General features: G+C 38.3%; 1 pseudogene; it reads right to left on the bottom strand.

The window, feature by feature from the left end:
• Positions 1-769: 769 nt before the first annotated feature.
• On the bottom strand, positions 770-1,703 carry LOC101146922 (olfactory receptor 5M5-like; annotated as a pseudogene).
• Between the last annotated feature and the right edge of the window lie 16,395 nt (positions 1,704-18,098).

Raw genomic sequence — 18,098 nt, 5'->3', positions numbered from 1 at the left:
TCACTATGGCTCCACTTTCCAGAGACTAGAAAAATTGAACCCTGGCTGTTGAAAAAATGACTATTTTTAACATCTCTAAAAGTTTCCTAAACCTTCTCTTTATCTCTTTTAATTAAACTTTCTTTTCTAAACAACCCCCCCATCTAATTGAATCCCAGTGTTTTTTTTTGTTCTTTTCTCCCCTCACTGTTGCTGCAATACCATATTTTCTATTGTTTATTTAAAGCATGCAGTATTTCAATTACATTTGGATTAAATAAGGTTTTTGTAAGCTGGTCTTGAAACTTAATCACCATCTGTAGCAAAGTGTTATGAAGAAATATGTTCTAAGACTAACAAATTACTCTCTACAATACAGCCTGTTGTAAACTGAAAAGTGTTTCTAATAACATAGATTTTCATGTGTGGGTTTTGTACCCAGCTTTGTTAAATTATAGTTTCACCCAGAATGTTGCTTTTCAGGATCTTTTTAAATTTAGAGCTTATATTATTATTTAATTGGTAGTAAGCCATTTCTTCTTCAGCATATGAAGGACACAGTTATTGACATTCTAGCTTGTAAGTCAATTTTGATAGTTCATGATAATTGGATTAAACATTACTATGTTAAATAAGTGACCCAGTATTTTGGTCATTAAAATTCCCAAATTGGATTACTGTTTGCTTCCTGATTGGACAGCAGTTGGCCTGCTAAATCTAAACCTAATTAGAGATATTGTTTTGTCAATATATCAAACTTTCAATATGCTGCATTCCATTAACTCACTCACTATAACTCTTTGCCCTCTAGCATTTTTTTCAGGGCATCCTTTACTTCTGTGTTTCTCAGGCCATAGATAAGAGGGTTAAGCATGGGAATTATAAGACTATAAAACACAGAGACTACTTTGTTTTGTTTCCATGAATTCCCCGCTTTTGGTTGCTGCAGGTACAAGAAAAACAGTGTTCCATAAAAGATGGTGACGACAGTGAGGTGGGAGGCACAGGTGGAAAATGCTTTGCACTTGCCCTCGGAAGACTGGATTTTTATAATGGAAAAGAGGATGCAAATGTAGGAGATGAAGATGGTAAGGAGGGACCCAGTGAGATTTACTGCAGAGAAGATCATGAGCTGCTTTTCTTTGTTGTGGGTGTCAGAGCAGGAGAGGGTCAGGAGATGGGGGTCAGCACAGTAGAAGTGGTGGATGACGTTGGAGTTGCAGAAAGAAAGCTGAAACGTCAGAGCTGTCTGTATCACAGTTTAGGAAGCCATAGGTATAGACCCCTATCACTAACTCCCTGCAGACCCGCTGCGTCATAATAGCTGTGTAAATCAGGGGATTGCAGATGGCCATGTAGCGGTCATAGGCCATTGTGGCCAAGAGGAAGCATTCTGTAGTGGCAAAAGCACCGGAGAAGTACAGCTGAGCAAAACAGCCTGAAAAAGAGATGGTTTTTTTCTTCACCAATAAATTTTGCAGCATCTTGGGCCCAATGGAAGATGAGTAACACAGATCAATGAATGCCAGGTGACTGAGGAAGTAGTACATGGGGGTGTGGAACCGCGAGTCTGCTCTGATCAGCAGGATCATGCCAAGGTTTCCCACCAGGGTGATGAGATAAATGACAAGGAACACCACAAAGAGGGGGAGCTGCAGCTCAGGACGGTCTGTGAATCCCATGAGGACAAATTTGGTCACTGTGGTACGATTGCCTTTTGTCATGTTCTCTCCCTGCTGCAAAAAAATAAGAAATGATTAGATACTTAAAAACAAACGCTTCTTACCTCTTTGTTGCATTACCATATGAAAAAAAAATGTGGCTTTACATTTCCAATAGTCAAAGGCTGTCATTAGCTATGGGACTTTATTCTGCTAAAACAGACTTGGCAAGACTGAACTCATTTCTTTTTGGAACCAGGAGAACGATTTTCCTAGGACGGAACCTATTTTTATGTTAACAGTGTTGGTGTTTTCAGTTCAACTCAACAGATACTTCTGGGCTTTGTGTGGGGCCAGATAGCATGCTTGGTGCTGGGCTGGAGATGGGTATGACAATGACATTGTCTTTGTTCTTATGGAGTCTAGTGGAGGGTTCGTAAAACATTCCTAAGGGGAAGTGAGCCAAGTATTTTTGGAGCTGCAGAGTGCTGTAGGAGTTCACAAGAGGGAGAGATTGAATGTGGATGGTGGAAATGGAAAAGCTTCATTCATTCATTCTCGTTCACTTATCAAACACATATTGCCCCTCTTCAGTGTGCCAGATGCTATGCTAAGTGAAGGTGACACAAAAATGAATAAAACGTATGCCTGCCTTCAATGAATGCACAGGCTGGCAGGAGAAACATACATGTAAGTAACTAGTTACAATTCACTGTGGGTAATGCTCTGAAAGAGAGGAATCTCCTAACTCAACCGTGTGCGGGGGTGGAGGATCAGCAGTCTTAGGCAACACTGAATTGTCCTAAATTTTAGGCTGGATATTTAAAATTATAAATGTAATATATCCACTTGGTGAAATTATCAATAGGAGAAAGGGATATAAATGAAAAAACAGTTTCTCTCCTCTACCTCCAATATAATTAATGGTATCCAATGTTAACAGTTCCTTTAGTATTCTTCTAAAAATGCTTAGGTATAAACAAGTATCAATACACACAAAACACACACACACACATACTTTTCTACATAAATGAAATCATACAGTTTTGTACCTTTTCTCTTCTTACACTTAAGAAATATTTCCATGATAAGAACACATGGATACATAGAGGGGAACAACACACATTGGGGCTTATTGGAGGGTGGAGGGTGGGAGGAGGGAGAAGATCAGGAAAAGTAACTAATGAATACTAAGCTTAATACCTGGATGATGAAATAATCTGAACTACAACCCCCTATGACACACATTTACCTATGTAACAAACCTGCACATCCTGCACAGTTACCCCTGAACTTAAAATAAAAGTTAAAGACGTATTTCCAAAGTAGTTCATAGAAATCCATGACATTTTCATAACTGTATCATAATTTATTAATAAATTCTCTCTTAATGGATATTTAAATGTTTACAATTTTGTTTTTTTTTCTATCTCAAATAAAGCTTGCGCTCATATGTCTAAGCATGTATGTGGATTAAAGATAAACCACTAGGTCAGGCACGGTGGCTCAAGCCTGTAATCCCAGTACTTTGAGAGGCTGAGGTGGGCAGATCACGAGGTCAGGAGATCGAGACCATCCTGGCCAACATGGTGAAACCCCATCTCTACTAAAAAAAAAAAAAAAAAAAAAAAAAATTAGCTGGGTGCGGTGACCCGTGCCTGTAATCCCACTGTAATCCCAGCTACTCGGGAGGCTCAAGCCTGAGAATCGCTTGAACCCAGGAGACAGAGGTTGCAGTGAGCTGAGAAGGTGCCACTGCACTCCAGCCTGGTGACACAGCGAGACTCCATCTCAAAAGAAAAAAAGAGAAAAAGATAAACCACTAGAAGTGAAGTTTGGGTCAAAATGTATATATTCACTTTACTTTTTTTGATCGTGATTGACAAATTGACCTCTAAGTAAATTTCACCAAGTCAAACTCGCTTCTAACAAGATTGTGCAAGAACACTGATTTTCCCATACTTTTATCCAAAGTTTTATTAAGTTTTAAGCCTTTGCCACTGTGATAGTGGACATTGGTAACTCCTGCAGTTTTGTGTGTTTTTATGAGTAGGGTTTAGCATTTTTCAAACAATTATTTGCATGTATATTTTTTCCCTATAAACTGTCAGTTCATTTCCTTTGTGAATTTTTCTATTAGGTTGATTGATTTTCTAGAACATTTTATTTCTAGGAGGTCTTCGTTTATTAAGGAAACCAGCTCTTTGTCTGATGCATGTATTGCAAATTACTTTTCAGTTTGTCAGTTGTCCCTTAACATTGGTGTGATAATTACTTTGTGTGCTGTGCAGTGAGGTTTGCATTGTTTGATTTCAAATTTATCCTTTTCCTTTTGAATTCTGATCTTTGCAATATGGTTAAATGAAACTTCTTCGATTTAAAATTATTTAAAAAATTAACTCCTGTTTTAGTCCAGAGACTTACTTCATTTCAATTTTATATTACAAACTTTGATTTTCCTGGAAATTTAATTTCGATATAAGGAATAAGGCAATCAACTACAGTTATTGCATCACACAAAGCCAGGAATACACTCTGAGAAATGCATTGTTCAGTGATTCTGTCATCGTGTAAACATCATAGAGTGTACTTACACAAACCGAAATGGTATAGCCTACTATGCACCTAGGCTGTATGGCATAGCTTATTGCTCCTGGGCTACAAACCTGTACAGCATGTTACTGTACTGAATATTGTAGGCAATTGTAACACAATGGTATTTGTGTATCTAATCATATCTAAACAAAGAAAAGGTACAGTAAAATACAGTATTATAATATTATGGGACCACCATTGTAAGCTGTCTGTTGTTGATTGAAATGTCATTATGCACTGCATGACTGTATTTTTACTTATTTCTTCGAATAGCTAGCCAGATGTTCTAATGCAACTTATTTGTGAAATTGTTTTCCTGCTGGTTTTATTGATTTAAAACTCCAGACTTATCCTATACTAATACTAAAACATCCTGAAGTACTTGGGTCAATTTATGATTTTTTTTGTAGTCTTTTCTAGAACCAGGACCACACATTTAAATTAAATAGTTATATAATTCATTTTACTATCTAGCAGCAATTTTTCTGGCCATTCTCACATGTACATTTTCCAGATGCATTCTAACATTATTTTATCAAGTTCCAAAAAAATCCTGTTTGTACTTGGAATGTTATTGCATTAAATTGATTTGTCAATTTAAGGGAAAATTGACATTTTTACAACTGAATCTTCTTTTCTGTAACTATGGTATTTATTTTATTGATTAAATAATTTCTTAAATAGAGTTTTAGAGTTTTGTCGAAACTTTACAGATATACATCCTATGTATTTCTTTAAATTCTAGTCACAGATATTTTATCTTTTTGTTACTATTGCAAATTAAATCTTGAAAAGAGTTTTTTGTGGTCTATTCAAGTATTATTTGTGTATAGCAAAACTACTGATTTTTATAAATTAATTTTTTTTTTTTTTTTTTTTTTTGAGATGGAGTCTCGCTGTCTCCCAGGCCGGAGTGCAGTGGCGCCATCTCGGCTCACTGCAAGCTCCGCCTCCCGGGTTCACGCCATTCTCCTGCCTCAGCCTCCCGCATAGCTGGGACTACAGGCGCCAGCCACCTCGCCCGGCTAATTTTTTGTATTTTTAGTAGAGACGGGGTTTCACCGTGTTAGCCAGGATGGTCTCGATCTCCTGACCTCGTGATCCGCCCGCCTCGGCCTCCCAAAGTGCTGGGATTACAGGCGTGAGCCACCACGCCCAGCCTATAAATTAATTTTATAACTCTCTTCCTTACAATAGTTTCCTATCATTTAAAAATAGTTTTCTGGTTGATTCTCTTGGGTTTCTTAACTGCATAATCATACAATATGAAAGGATGTGAATTTCATTTCTCATTTCTCTAACGTATTCTTGTTCCTTTTTCTTCTCTACTTGTATTGGTTAGTACTTCCAGAGCAATGTTAATATATAGTAACAGTGGTGGCAGTTTTTACCTTTTATCCTCTTGAAGGATGCTTCAGAAGTACAAGGAAATTCTCAGGCATTCTAGACAGAGGCAATAGCCTGTGCAAAGTTACTGAGGTTTGAGGAAGTCCAGGTGTTAAATAACTACAAATATTTGGTGTGGTTAGAAAGCAGGCTTCCTAGGAGCAAACCTGCCTTTGGCATTGGCAGGGCCCAGGGCAAGAATAATAAATGAAGGCTCACATACAATATGCCTAAATATTTAAAAGTTAAAAATCAAGATAACAAATTACTAAAACACATTTTATCCTACCTCCTTAACAACTATCCTTTATAATATCTGGAAGGAAGAATTCTTGGGATCCTTGGAATTCCAGACTGGAAGGCAGTGTTGGTGAGGAGGACTGGTTGCTAGCCCACATGACTGCACTTGCACAGACATCCGAGCAAGAATGTATAAGCTCTGTTTACACTCCTGCAAGTGGCCATCCCTTGGCCACCCATAAGCCCTAGGTGTGAGAACATGAGCAGCATGGTTTACCCTTGCAAGGATGATTTGGTAGAGACACTTATGGACTCTGGGAATAAGTTGGGAGCCTTCTGAGCAAGGAACCTTACAGTCCTGTTACTAGGAAGATGGTCCAGAAGGGGTGGATACCAGGGACTGGAAGGACACATCCATTTGGCATCATAGATGCCTTGCCCCATGGAATGTGGTGCAGTAGTAAGAAGCCCAGAATGGATCTGAAGAATGGGGCCAAGGCAGAGTCCCTTTTGTTTGGATCAAAAGGTGGTACTGCTTGTGAGTTAGTGATAAGAAACATGGCTGGAAATGCATATCTGGGCTAGATAACAGAGGGCCTGGTATCCCTCTATAAGGAGTTCAGTCTGTATCCTGCAGAGAGTCGGCAGCCTTCAAAGTGAACTGAGCTGGCCATTGGAAGATGGAAAGCACCTCAAAATGTGAAGGGTGGATTAAAGGAGAGTCTTGGGTACAGAGAACAATTGAGCAAGGGGTTCAGCCAGAACAGCCCAGAGCATGCACTGGCGACTGTGGGCTTCCTTTTGGGTGAAAGAAAATGCCTATGAAAGAGATTCATGGTGGATAAACATGTGAAAAGCTGTGGATGTCAGGGGGATCCAATAACTAGTTCAGTAGTGAGCGTGGACCCACTGAACACTTGAGCGGTAGAATTGACTTGACCAGCATTCAGCTTTCATGGAGGTGGTCTGGCAGTGTATGTGGATGGTGTGAAGGAAGACAGCCATCAGCAAGGACACGGGCTGAGACATTTTCCATGTCAGACAGGATCAGGGTTTGAACTAGGGAATCATGGCAGAAACGAAGAAAGGAGATAGGCGCAAGAAGTGTCTCAAAGACAGAGTTTGTGTCACTTGACAGTTGACTGAGACTCTGAGTTTTCAAGTCTCAGAATAATGGTAATGTAAGACTTAAACGTTTAGTTTAATTTTACCTTACCTCTTTCCTAGGGAGATCTGACACAATTTAAACATACACACACACACACACAAATACACACACACACTTCTACCACAATTAATATCAAGGAATTCAAAAGTAGAAGACATAATTGAGAGAAAAGAGGAAGGAAATTTCCCCACTATATTTATTTAACAACATTGCTGTGTTGTTACTTCAAATACGTTCAACATAGTAAGTCTAGGCTAGGAGTGGAGTAGGAGAAAATAGTGTTGAATTCAGCTGGAAGGATGGACAAAGGTTCATTGCACAGTCAGAGCCAGGATCCTGGTTCAGGAGCCATGGATATACAGATGATGGAATGAAGGATGGGAACCAATGAGATCATTCAGGGAGAGAGAATAGTGACAGCAAGGGCTCAGGGACAGACCTTAGGGTAAAATATATCTTTAATGGGTGGGGAAAGGAGTCAGCAGGGAAGAAAAGGTGCCCTAAGATGTCTAAAAAGTAGTAAGGAACCTTGGAAATATGAGCATTTCTGACACTGCTGGCTTATGGTAGATGTAACCTGTTTTGTTGTGGTCTTATCTCTCTCAACCATAGCCTAACACAAAACCAAACCTCTTCAGGCACTGCACTTAGTCTTACCCATTAAAATGTTTGCTTGTAATTTTTTTTTTGTTTTGAATTCTGTGCCATCTAAATTCTTTTGGGTTCATTTCTAGAAGTGATCAAGTCTTCCACGTCCATTCGAACAGTTACCACTTCAAACTGAGACATGGAAAGGTTTAGTAATTCTGGAAGAGTCTAAAAACCAGTGTGGAGATTCTAGCTTTAACAGCTCTTGCCTGGCAGAAGATATTTTTTTTTCACTCTGTTAGCTGTTACTGATGTGATTTCACATTTGCCTCTAAAGTTTCTAAGACATGGTTAACACATTCTAATTTGGAGGTTTTTAAAAATTTCTATTCCATTAGCTAAATATTTATGTATCATTTTATCCTATTAAAATGTTATTCTGCATTCCAAGAAACTTCTAATTGAAATAACTTTTAAGTTTAAGGATTACTAATAATATCAAGCCTATTAGTTTTTAGAATGTAACTAGACCTGATGATAAATTCCAGGAAAAACAAAATAGTAAATCTCTGATTATAAATATTTGTCTTATAATTTTCTACTTAAGCGAAAATTTGTGGTCTGCTTTTAAAAAAATGCTGAGATTTAATTACTCTCAAACTTAATGAATCCAAATAATGAGTAGTTATCTGAATACTTTTAATATGCCAAGATTCATTCTGTTTTACATATATTATTTAGTACGTAACTATTATTTTCATTATTTTCTTAAGGAGGAAACTAAGATATAGAAATGCTCAGTAGTTTGTCAGATTCCCAAAATAGATGAGGCAGGATTTGAAACCAGGTAGGCTGATTCCAGAGCCCTCTGCCTAAACTATCTCTCCATTTATGATTTGTCAGTGTTTATTTTTTCATAATTTTGTTTTCCCTATTTTTTTCTTGCAAGATTAGACTCCTGTGAGGAAATTTTAGGCATATTGGAATGAGTTCAGTAACACTTCCTCTTAATTTGTTCCAGCACATTTACAATTTATTGTGTTTAACCAGTTTGTTCAACATTTGACAACTCATTGCTGTTTTCTTCCTTACCTTTACTCTTTATGGGGAAACAATTCAAACAACTTGGTTGAAGAACCTAAGAAATATTCTTAAATCTTAGAAAGTGAAAGAACATAAACTACTTTGAAAATCTGATGAAAGCTAAGTACCCATCCCTAGGAAGACTTCACTTACATAAAATTTTGCCTGTGATTTCAGAGGCTTCCTATGTTTCTCAGGTCCCTGCTGCAGTTTCCTCATAGAATAATGCACTGTTAAAAAAAAATCCCAGCTTTCCAAGTAAGAGCCAACCAATATTTCCCCATTTCACCTCTGGTGGAAACAAAGCACACCTGTCCCAAAGCCCTGTCCTCCTCACAGTCCTGGAACTGAAACCCTTCTCTTGGCTGCCTTGTGGCTTTAGACATGACAGCCTTAGAAGTAAATGCAACTTACCAAGCGCCTGTCGGACAGTTAGTCGGGATTCCCAGTGTTCTGGAAGCATCCATCTAGTGCATTTCCAGTCAGACAAACAGACTTCTTCATATCTGACTGGAGGGCTTGGTTTTTGTGCTCCACAGAAACTGTACTTATAAAGTTACAGTGTAATAAGTCTGTTATCTATTGTGATTCCAGAACTTCATGGGTACCTAGGGAACAGTTTATACAGGTTTCTCTGAGATACTTTACATTTGATTTAAATCACCCTTGGGAATTAAAATCCCTAAATCATCCCCGTGACTAAAGATGACTCAGGCCATGATGCTTTGGTGCCTGTTCTCAGGATGACTCCCATGTTCAGAACCTTGGGTGTGATGCTAGGAGACAGCCATCCTCCCTTTTCCATGACATCTACAGTGGGTGGCCTTGAAGTTGTGGCTGTAAATGTTTTATGGGAGGCTAGGTAAGATTATGCAAAGATTGTATGACTAGGATGCACATATAGGACATTTTTGCTTGCAAAGGAAAGATGATCTTGGTTAGCATATTTATCCCAAAATATATTGTAAGAGAAAAGTAGAGTTCATTTCTCCTACTGTTGTGTATTTCCCATCAAATCAAATTAAGGAGTCAGAGACTGAATGTTCTAATGGTCCTGTAGACCTCCTCCCCTTTCTCCCTTCTCCATTTCTCTCTGGATTGAAACTGGGGCAATCCATGCCTCCTGGTGTGGCTAGGGTCAGTTTCTCAATGCGGCTGGCCTTTTTCTCATGGCCACTGGGGAAAAAAAGATTAGAACCTGATTGTACAGCCCTTAAAGTACAACGACACTGTCCGTAACCTTAGCATTTAAGTCAAGGCAGAGCTGAAGTCAAGAGCATTCTCAAATTAGAAAGTGCATTTTCTCTCCCTCAGCATTCCTGAAGTTCATTAATTCACACCAAAGAGGAGGAAACTGGAAAAAAAGTACAATATTGGGTCATACCTGGAGGTTTGGTTTTAGTGGTCTTTCTTAGTTAACTTTGTCAGTTTAAGTAACTTGTAGAAGGTAAATCTGTGACTTTTCATTCTGGTGAGGGGGGAGAATATCTAGGCTATATCTGGTGGAGAGTGCAATGTAAGTTTGATTTGCGAATGGAAGAACTCCATGATTTTGCAAATGCTGTAGTTGCTCATCACCAGGTTACCTTAACAATAAGCCATAGGACGTTTGTTTCCAGTCCCTAGGACTGTGCCTATCTTGGGTAGTGACCAAAGGGGCCGGAGTTAGGGACAGAGTCAGAGAGCCAGCTGAACTACTGCCATTTATGTCACATTTCATCACTATCATTTCACTGTCTAGTCCCAGTACAAATGGTAATGTACTTTTTAGCAAGAATTGGTTTTTCTGTGGAATTCTCATTGCATGATGAGCCCATTCTAGGAACTGAATATCTGGGGTAAAATCCAGCCAGGCCTTCTAAAGACTGGGTTTGCAGAAAGCAGATGACATTGCGGATTTTGTCTGGGTGAATGCCCAGAAGGGAGGAGATGAAGGGAGCAACTGACACCGTGTGTCTCACAGAGCTAAGGGAAGACTGACTTCGGCACTTCTGAACCAGCATTTACACTATGCCACCCTATTGCTCACAAATCTGAGAAAGAGAAATTCTAAGTCCAGGGGTGTTAGTCATCAGCGAGATTCTAAAGAGGAGGAAGGTGTTTTTAAGGATCAGCTTGGTCATGAGATTTAATTCTAGTTTTGGGGAAGGACTCATGTTAAAGGAAGGTACACATATGATTCATGCATTCAACTGGGGATACACTTTGAGAAAGAGCATTCTCTAGATTGTAAGAATCTTGGTAACATTCTTTCTTGAAGGTAATGACCAGTAAGTGCTAGGGACATAACTCAAAACAACTGATACTTTGTTCTACCACAGCCAGGAACTCATGTGGGGTTGATGCTTCTTTCATAGCACCGTGGGTGGGTGGGGGCTCTGAATTATCCTGTGTACACTGGAGTAGCTGATGTGCTGCCACATTTGGTTTGAGGCTTAGATTTCCCTTGGTGAAATGTTTCCCTATTAATACAGTATAGAGTCGGTTAAGCTCCGAGGAATGTCCACCTATAATTCTGTCTTACTCTTACCAAAATTTAAGCAGGGCTAGAAGAAGTGCTGGTACTATCCAGGAGTGGGAAATTTCAACCTTCAGAGTAAAGGAAGGCTTTTTCACTCCTGCATTTACTTTCTTTGTATTTAATTTAAATCAGTTGGAAGAGGTGCTGATACTATCCTGGAGTGGGAAATTTCAAGCTTCAGGGTAAAGGAAGGCTTTTTCATTCCCACATTTACTTTCTTTGTATTTGTGAGCCATGTGTCTGGCTTGGTTGTCTGGCCCAGGAAAGTCTCTGCTCTTTACCACCTGAGAAAAGACACTCTGGGCTGTGATTGCATTATGACTATCACAATTCGAATGCCCAATTGTTTGCATCCATCAGATTTATTTGAATGACACAAACATATCGACCTACAGGATTTATTCAATAACATGTGCTATAACAGAAAAATATTTTTCCAGAAAATGATTCACATAATACTTTTAAATTTTTTTAATAGTAAAATTAACTTGTGTTGTTTTCCTTCAGAGAGGAAAGTCCATGGGTGAGACTAACTCAGAATTTTTACTGCATAAGCTCAAAATAAACAGGTGTTGTGTGATGTGAGAAATGAATGTCTTCTGTATTCCCCACCCACATGCCCCATAGAGTATGTAAGAGAAAAAAGAAATGGCATGAAGAAAATTTTTATTTGAGAAAAAAACAGACAAACAACCACTCAGCAAAGTTTTAAAATACGGACTGTTTCTTTTGTTTTATACAGAACATTTTGGTTTTTTACATTTGATATTTTTGAAATTCAAACGTATTATCTCAGTTTCCAAGACCAGATGACACCAAACAGACTGGGCTTCAGTTTCAGCTTAATTAACAGCAGAGGCTTTAATGTGCTTCCCTTTGATGCACATTCAATAGTCTTTTTATTGGGACTGTCTGTGGGAAATTCCTTCCCTCAGAATGCCTTGAAGTGTATGAAGGGGGTTCAGCATGATTATGGCTGTGGTTACCTGGTACAATTTAGGACAAGACTTGAGCCAGTTTGTTTTGTAATCTCAGAGAATAAGGTTGGATAGACTCAGGATTGAGAGGTGGAAGATGTGGCTGCAAAAAGCTTCAGAGGGGAGAATCCTTGGGACTAAAGCCAGGATGGGTACCTGAAGGATGAAGATGGTCCTCATAGCACTGGTGATCTTTAAGGCAACACCAGTTAAAAAAAAATCTGGCAATCTTTTGAGCAAAACCCTAACAGGTAAGAGTTAGAGTCTGAGGGGCTGTGTAAGACTAGAGACAGACGATAGTCCAGTCAGCACGCAGAAGCAGAGAGACTGCCATTGTGTGTGTCCTTGAACTCAAGTGAGGCTGGGCCAGCAGCTCCCTTTGAACTTCCACAGTCACTGTGACTATGTAGCTCACAGAGTGCCTGATGGACCTGGATTGCCTATAGGATTCTCTGGCTAGGAAATGGTGATCCTTGGTGAGTGGGGCATGTAAGAAATAAATCTGGATAAAGGTGCCCATCATGACATTGGTTGCTCTCTGTAAAATGAGACTGTGCAGTATACTGTGGGAATGGCAGCAGCCCATACGCACTGAAATGTGCATGGGGCAAGAGAAATTCCAACCAAATTGGGGTGTCAGGATTGGCTCCTACTTCCATACGAGGATGAGGACATTCAATATTAAGAAAGATATGGAGAGAGACCTTTGATGCTCTTGATTTTTGGGGAACACATGGAGGCATTTTGGTCTGGTATACTGAATCTCTGCAGTCATTTTGTTCCTTGAATTTATTTTCTTCTGGGAAAAAAATGAAATATTCACAGGCATTGAGGAAGACAATGAATAATCAGTAGGATTGAGATTAGATGTAAATAGCTTTCTCTCAGCACATTTTCGTGTTAGTTCTGCAAACATAACTCCAAAGTTGTATTACTTCATTCATGTCTACAAAGCACATTGAACATGGTTTTTAAAAAATTGACATTTGCTCCTGTGACTCTCACCCCAAGCCATTTAAAAATCTTTTTCTCTTATCCCTTCCTTGATTTATACCACTGTAGGCCTGCATTCTGATAATATTCCATCTTACATCTGAGCCTGATTTTAGCCATTAATTTCTTTTTATATATGTGTATTTTGCTTAATTTCATTTTTTATATATCAATTTATTTTTTTTCAACCTTTAGATTTAGGGGGGACCTGTGCAGGTTTGTTACCTGGGAATGAAAATATCCAAGTAAAAGGGTAATCTAGAAAAGTATTCAACGGAAGGAATTCTGATAATACATCATGGCTTGATATTTTTATTTAAGGATATGTTAATATGCCACTGGCATGGGGCACCATGGACTTCATATGATTTACAGCAGGAAGATAAGACAAATGTGTGATAAGATTATAAGATGCTGTTATTTGACTGGTATTCTAGGTGTGTCATCCTCCCACACAGACAGATGTCCAAAGAGCTGACAGAACATTCATTGCTACACTACACCCTCATATCCTTTTCTTTCCTGCTCTTTTAGATATGACATTAAGTGAAAATGTCCTTTATTGACCAACTGAATACCTAGAACTACAGCATTAATCAACTAATTCATGCTTCAAAGCTATTGTTACCAACTAGGGTGTCTATAATTATTTCTAGCCATTCTATTTTCAGAATTATTTAAACTTATTCACAAGTGCATGCAGTTGAATAAGAAGACCTATTTCCTTTAGTCTATGTACTTACTTTATGCCTAATTTGACATTTAAAATTCTTTCTTTTCACATTTTCTATTGTTTTGCTTTTTAAATTGCATATTATTAATCTTTGAATGCTCTTCCTCCAAGTATTTAATTTGCAAGTGTACACCCTTAAAACACAATTTGTATGTAACTTGGAAAAAATGGAAATACGCATCTCCTTAATTATTATTGAACTTAAGAAAAGCAATCTGATAAAACAAGACATGAAGATGAAGATAATTTTCTTTAGCGTTTTACTATAAAACAACATGGTAAAAGATTTTGATATCTTTTTGGCCAGGAGTTATTTCTACAAAGGCAATTTTTAATGCAAGGTTAAAAATGCCTTCTTTAGTCTCGTTCTTACTCTTATTAGTTTTACTGTTTATGTCAGATTCTGTTTGCTTGAAACCTGGATCCCCACCATTGATAGAATCTTTCAGAACTCACTTGGTGAACATGCACGCATTTGCACAGATTGATCTAAGAGGTTATTTTCAAGCCTGTTATTGGTTTCTGAATGAAACCTGACCAGATGGTCGCTGTCAGGGGTGGAGCAAACTATAGATTCAGAGAGTACTCACCAGTCATCCACAAAGTAGTTAGTAGAGATTTTAGAAATTTTATTTAAAAATGCCAGGTTTATTCAATTTCAGAGACTCAGGTAGTTTCAGGCCCCAAAGGGGGAAATGGTGTATTTCTTAGTATTTGTAATTGCTATTTGAATATACATACACACACACACACACACACACACACACACACACACATATATATGAATGAGAATTAATGACATCCCCTGTTGCTCTAATGCCCCATTATCTGGGGATGTGCTATGATTTACAGATGTATCAGCTTGAGATGCTAGGGAAGCAGGGGTTGGCAGAGATGTTGTCTCACCTATGAGTCCTCTGGGGCTTTGTCTTCAATTATGCACCTCATCTTCAGTTCCAAACACAGGAGATGTGAATCCCTGGACTAATCTTTATACTCCATGGGGTCTCTAAAATTTACTATGAGCAAAAGTTGCCCTGTTCCCTGAAGAGTCGTTGAACTGTGAGCCAGCTAATCCAAACCTGAAGTCTAATTTCAGGTAAACAACTTTCAGATCAAAGGTATGTAATTGTACTAATGAGATGTAAAATACATTTGCTTATGATTGCAATAAGTCAGCCCTGGCTTCAGATCAGAGCCAGCGTGATAGTAGGACTGAATAATAATGATAATAAAAATCAAATTATTTACCTCATTTTCCTGAAGAAATCAATATTCCTTTGATTTGCCATATTGGCTGGGATGAGTAGATCCAGAGGCCTCCACTTGAACCTTCCAATGTAATAGCTCTATTCCCTGGATCCAGGAGCCAATATTGGGGTAATTTTGGCAGTTGACCAAATCTATTCCAATTCTAAATCTGGTTGATATTGGGCTCACAATAAGGTGAAATTAGGTCAAAATTCCACTTACATCCTGATTCTTATAAGCTTCCTCTGTGATTGGCAGACTGGACAACAGTGGACTTCTGGACCTCCAAAAATTAGTGCAGCTCAAAGTCATGTGTAATAACTCCTGAAAGTCTGGGTATTTCCCTTTCTCATTAATAATTACCTTTAAATAGCCTCAAAATCATTTGGAATGGATGAAGAATGAGAGTATATATGTGTATCCGAATATGTATGTGATGTTACTGCAAGGTTTTTTCTCAATTTACAAAATATTTCTTTAAGATACTCTAGATCTGTGAATTGATTCAGGTCTGAGAATTGTGTGAGGAGCTTTCACTACATTTCATGATATTTCAAATCAGTTTCCTTTCTTGCTCTCTGTCCCTAGAATGTATTGAATCATACATATCAAGTAGCACCTTACTGGGTTGTCCAGCAATGATTTTAAGGACATTATATTTAATTAGCCACCTCTAAAGTTCCCTATAGGTCAGACATTTTTGGATACTGTTATGATTGCCCTATTGACCTTGGTGTTATACTTTTAGCACACATATGACCTCTGTCACTTTAGGGTTTTGATATCATTATTGAAATTGATCCCATTTAGATTTGCTATTCATCTCTTACATCTCAGAGCTACCTAAAATAGTGATTTCAGTACTTCTTAATAATAGTTTTGCTTCTTTACCAGTGAGTTCAATGTCATGGAGTAGAAGATGCTCCTGAGATCTTCTTGGAAGATGCATACTTGGGCTACATACATGGAATGCACATGTTAAAACCAGCTCAACATACCATATCTTCCCAAACTTTCAATTGTCTCTTTTGATAACACCAAGGAATTTGTTCTGGCCTTCACTTTACTCAGGCAACTGTTCAGTGTAGGTTTTAGTCAACCAACTAAATAAGCAATTAGAACCATGTACATTATGTTCTAGCTAGCTGCTGTGGATGGAATGTATGCATCCCCCCAAAATTTGTATGTCAAAAAATCTAATTGCCAATATGATGGTATTAACATGTGGGTTCCTTGGGAGGTGATTATATCATGAAGGTGGAGCCTTGATGAATATGTTAGTGCTCTTATGAAAAAGGCCCCAGAGAGCTTCTGTCAACTTTTATTTAGATTCATGGGGGACATGTGCAGGTTTGCTACATGGCTATATTGTTTGATTTTGAGGTTTGGGGTACACATGATCCCATCACCCAAGTAGTGAGTATAGTAAGGAATAGGTAGTTTTTCAGCTCTTTCTTCACTCTCTCTCCTCCTCCTTAGTAGTCCTCAGTGTCTATTGCTCCCATCTTGATGTCCATGTGTACTCAATGCTTAGCTACCACTTATAAGTGAGAGCATGTGATATTTGGTTTTCTGTTCCTGTGTTAATTTGCTTAGGATAATGGCCTCCAGCTGCACCCATGTTGCTGCAAACGATGTGATTTTATTTTATTTATTTATTTTTTATTCTTAAAGTAATATTAATCTCTTTGGGGCGTTGGTGTCTTTTTTATTATTATACTTTAAGTTCTAGGGTACATGTGCACAATGTGCAGGTTTGTTACATAGGTATACATGTGCCATGTTGGTTTGCTATACCCATCAACTTGTCATTTACATTAGGTATTTCTCTTAATGCTATCCCTCCCCCAGCCCCCCACCCTACAACAGGCCCCAGTGCGTGATGTTCCCTGCCCTGTGTCCAAGTGTTCTCATTGTTCAATTCCCACCTATGAGTGAGAACATGTAGTGTTTGGTTTTCTGTCCTTGTGATAGTTTGCTCAGAATGATGGTTTCCAGCTTCATCCGTGTCCCTACAAAGGACATGAACTCATCCTTTTTTATGGCTGCATAGTATTCCATGGTGTATATGTGCTGCATTTTCTTAATCCAGTCTATCACTGATGGACATTTGGATTGGTTCCAAGTCTTTGCTATTGTGAATAGTGCTGCAATAAACATATGTGTCTTTATAGTAGCATGATTTTTAATCCTTTTGATATATACCCAGTAATGGGATCGCTGGGTCAAATGGTATTTCCAGTTCTAGATCCTTGAGGAATTGCCACACTGTCTTCCACAATGGTTGAACTAATTTACACTCCCACCAACAGTGTAAAAGCGCTATTTCCCCACATCCTCTCCATCACCTGTTATTTCCTGACTTTTTAACGATTACTATTCTAACTGGTGTGAGATGGTATCTCATTGTGGTTTTGATTTTCGTTTCTCTGATGACCAGTGATGATGAGCATTTTTTCATGTGTCCGTTGGCTGCATTAATGTCTTCTTTTGAGAAGTGTCTGTTCATATCCTTTGCCCACTTTTTGATGGGGTTGTTTTTTTCTTGTAAATTTGTTTAAGTTCTTTGTAGAGTCTGGATATTAGTCAGATGGGTAGATTGCAAAAATTTTCTCCAATTCTGTAGGTTGCTTGTTCACTCTGATGGTAGTTTCTTTTTCTGTGTAGAAGCTCTTTAGTTTAATTAGATCTCATTTGTCTATTTTGGCTTTTGTTGCCATTACTTTTGGTGTTTTAGTCATGAAGTCCTTGCCCATGCCTATGTCCTGAATGGTATTGGCTAGGTTTTCTTCTAGGGTTTTTATGGTTTTAGGTCTAACATTTAAGTCTTTAATCCATCTCAAATTAATGTGATTTTATTTTTTTAATGGCTGCATAACAGTCCATGGTGTATATGTACTATATTTTCTTTATCCAGTTGGTT

The sequence above is a fragment of the Gorilla gorilla genome, chromosome 9 (assembly GCF_029281585.2).
Source record: "Gorilla gorilla gorilla isolate KB3781 chromosome 9, NHGRI_mGorGor1-v2.1_pri, whole genome shotgun sequence".
NCBI classification, from domain to species: domain Eukaryota; kingdom Metazoa; phylum Chordata; class Mammalia; order Primates; family Hominidae; genus Gorilla; species Gorilla gorilla.
Note: the sequence above shows the minus strand (reverse complement) of the source record. Positions and strands in the feature narration are given on the sequence as shown.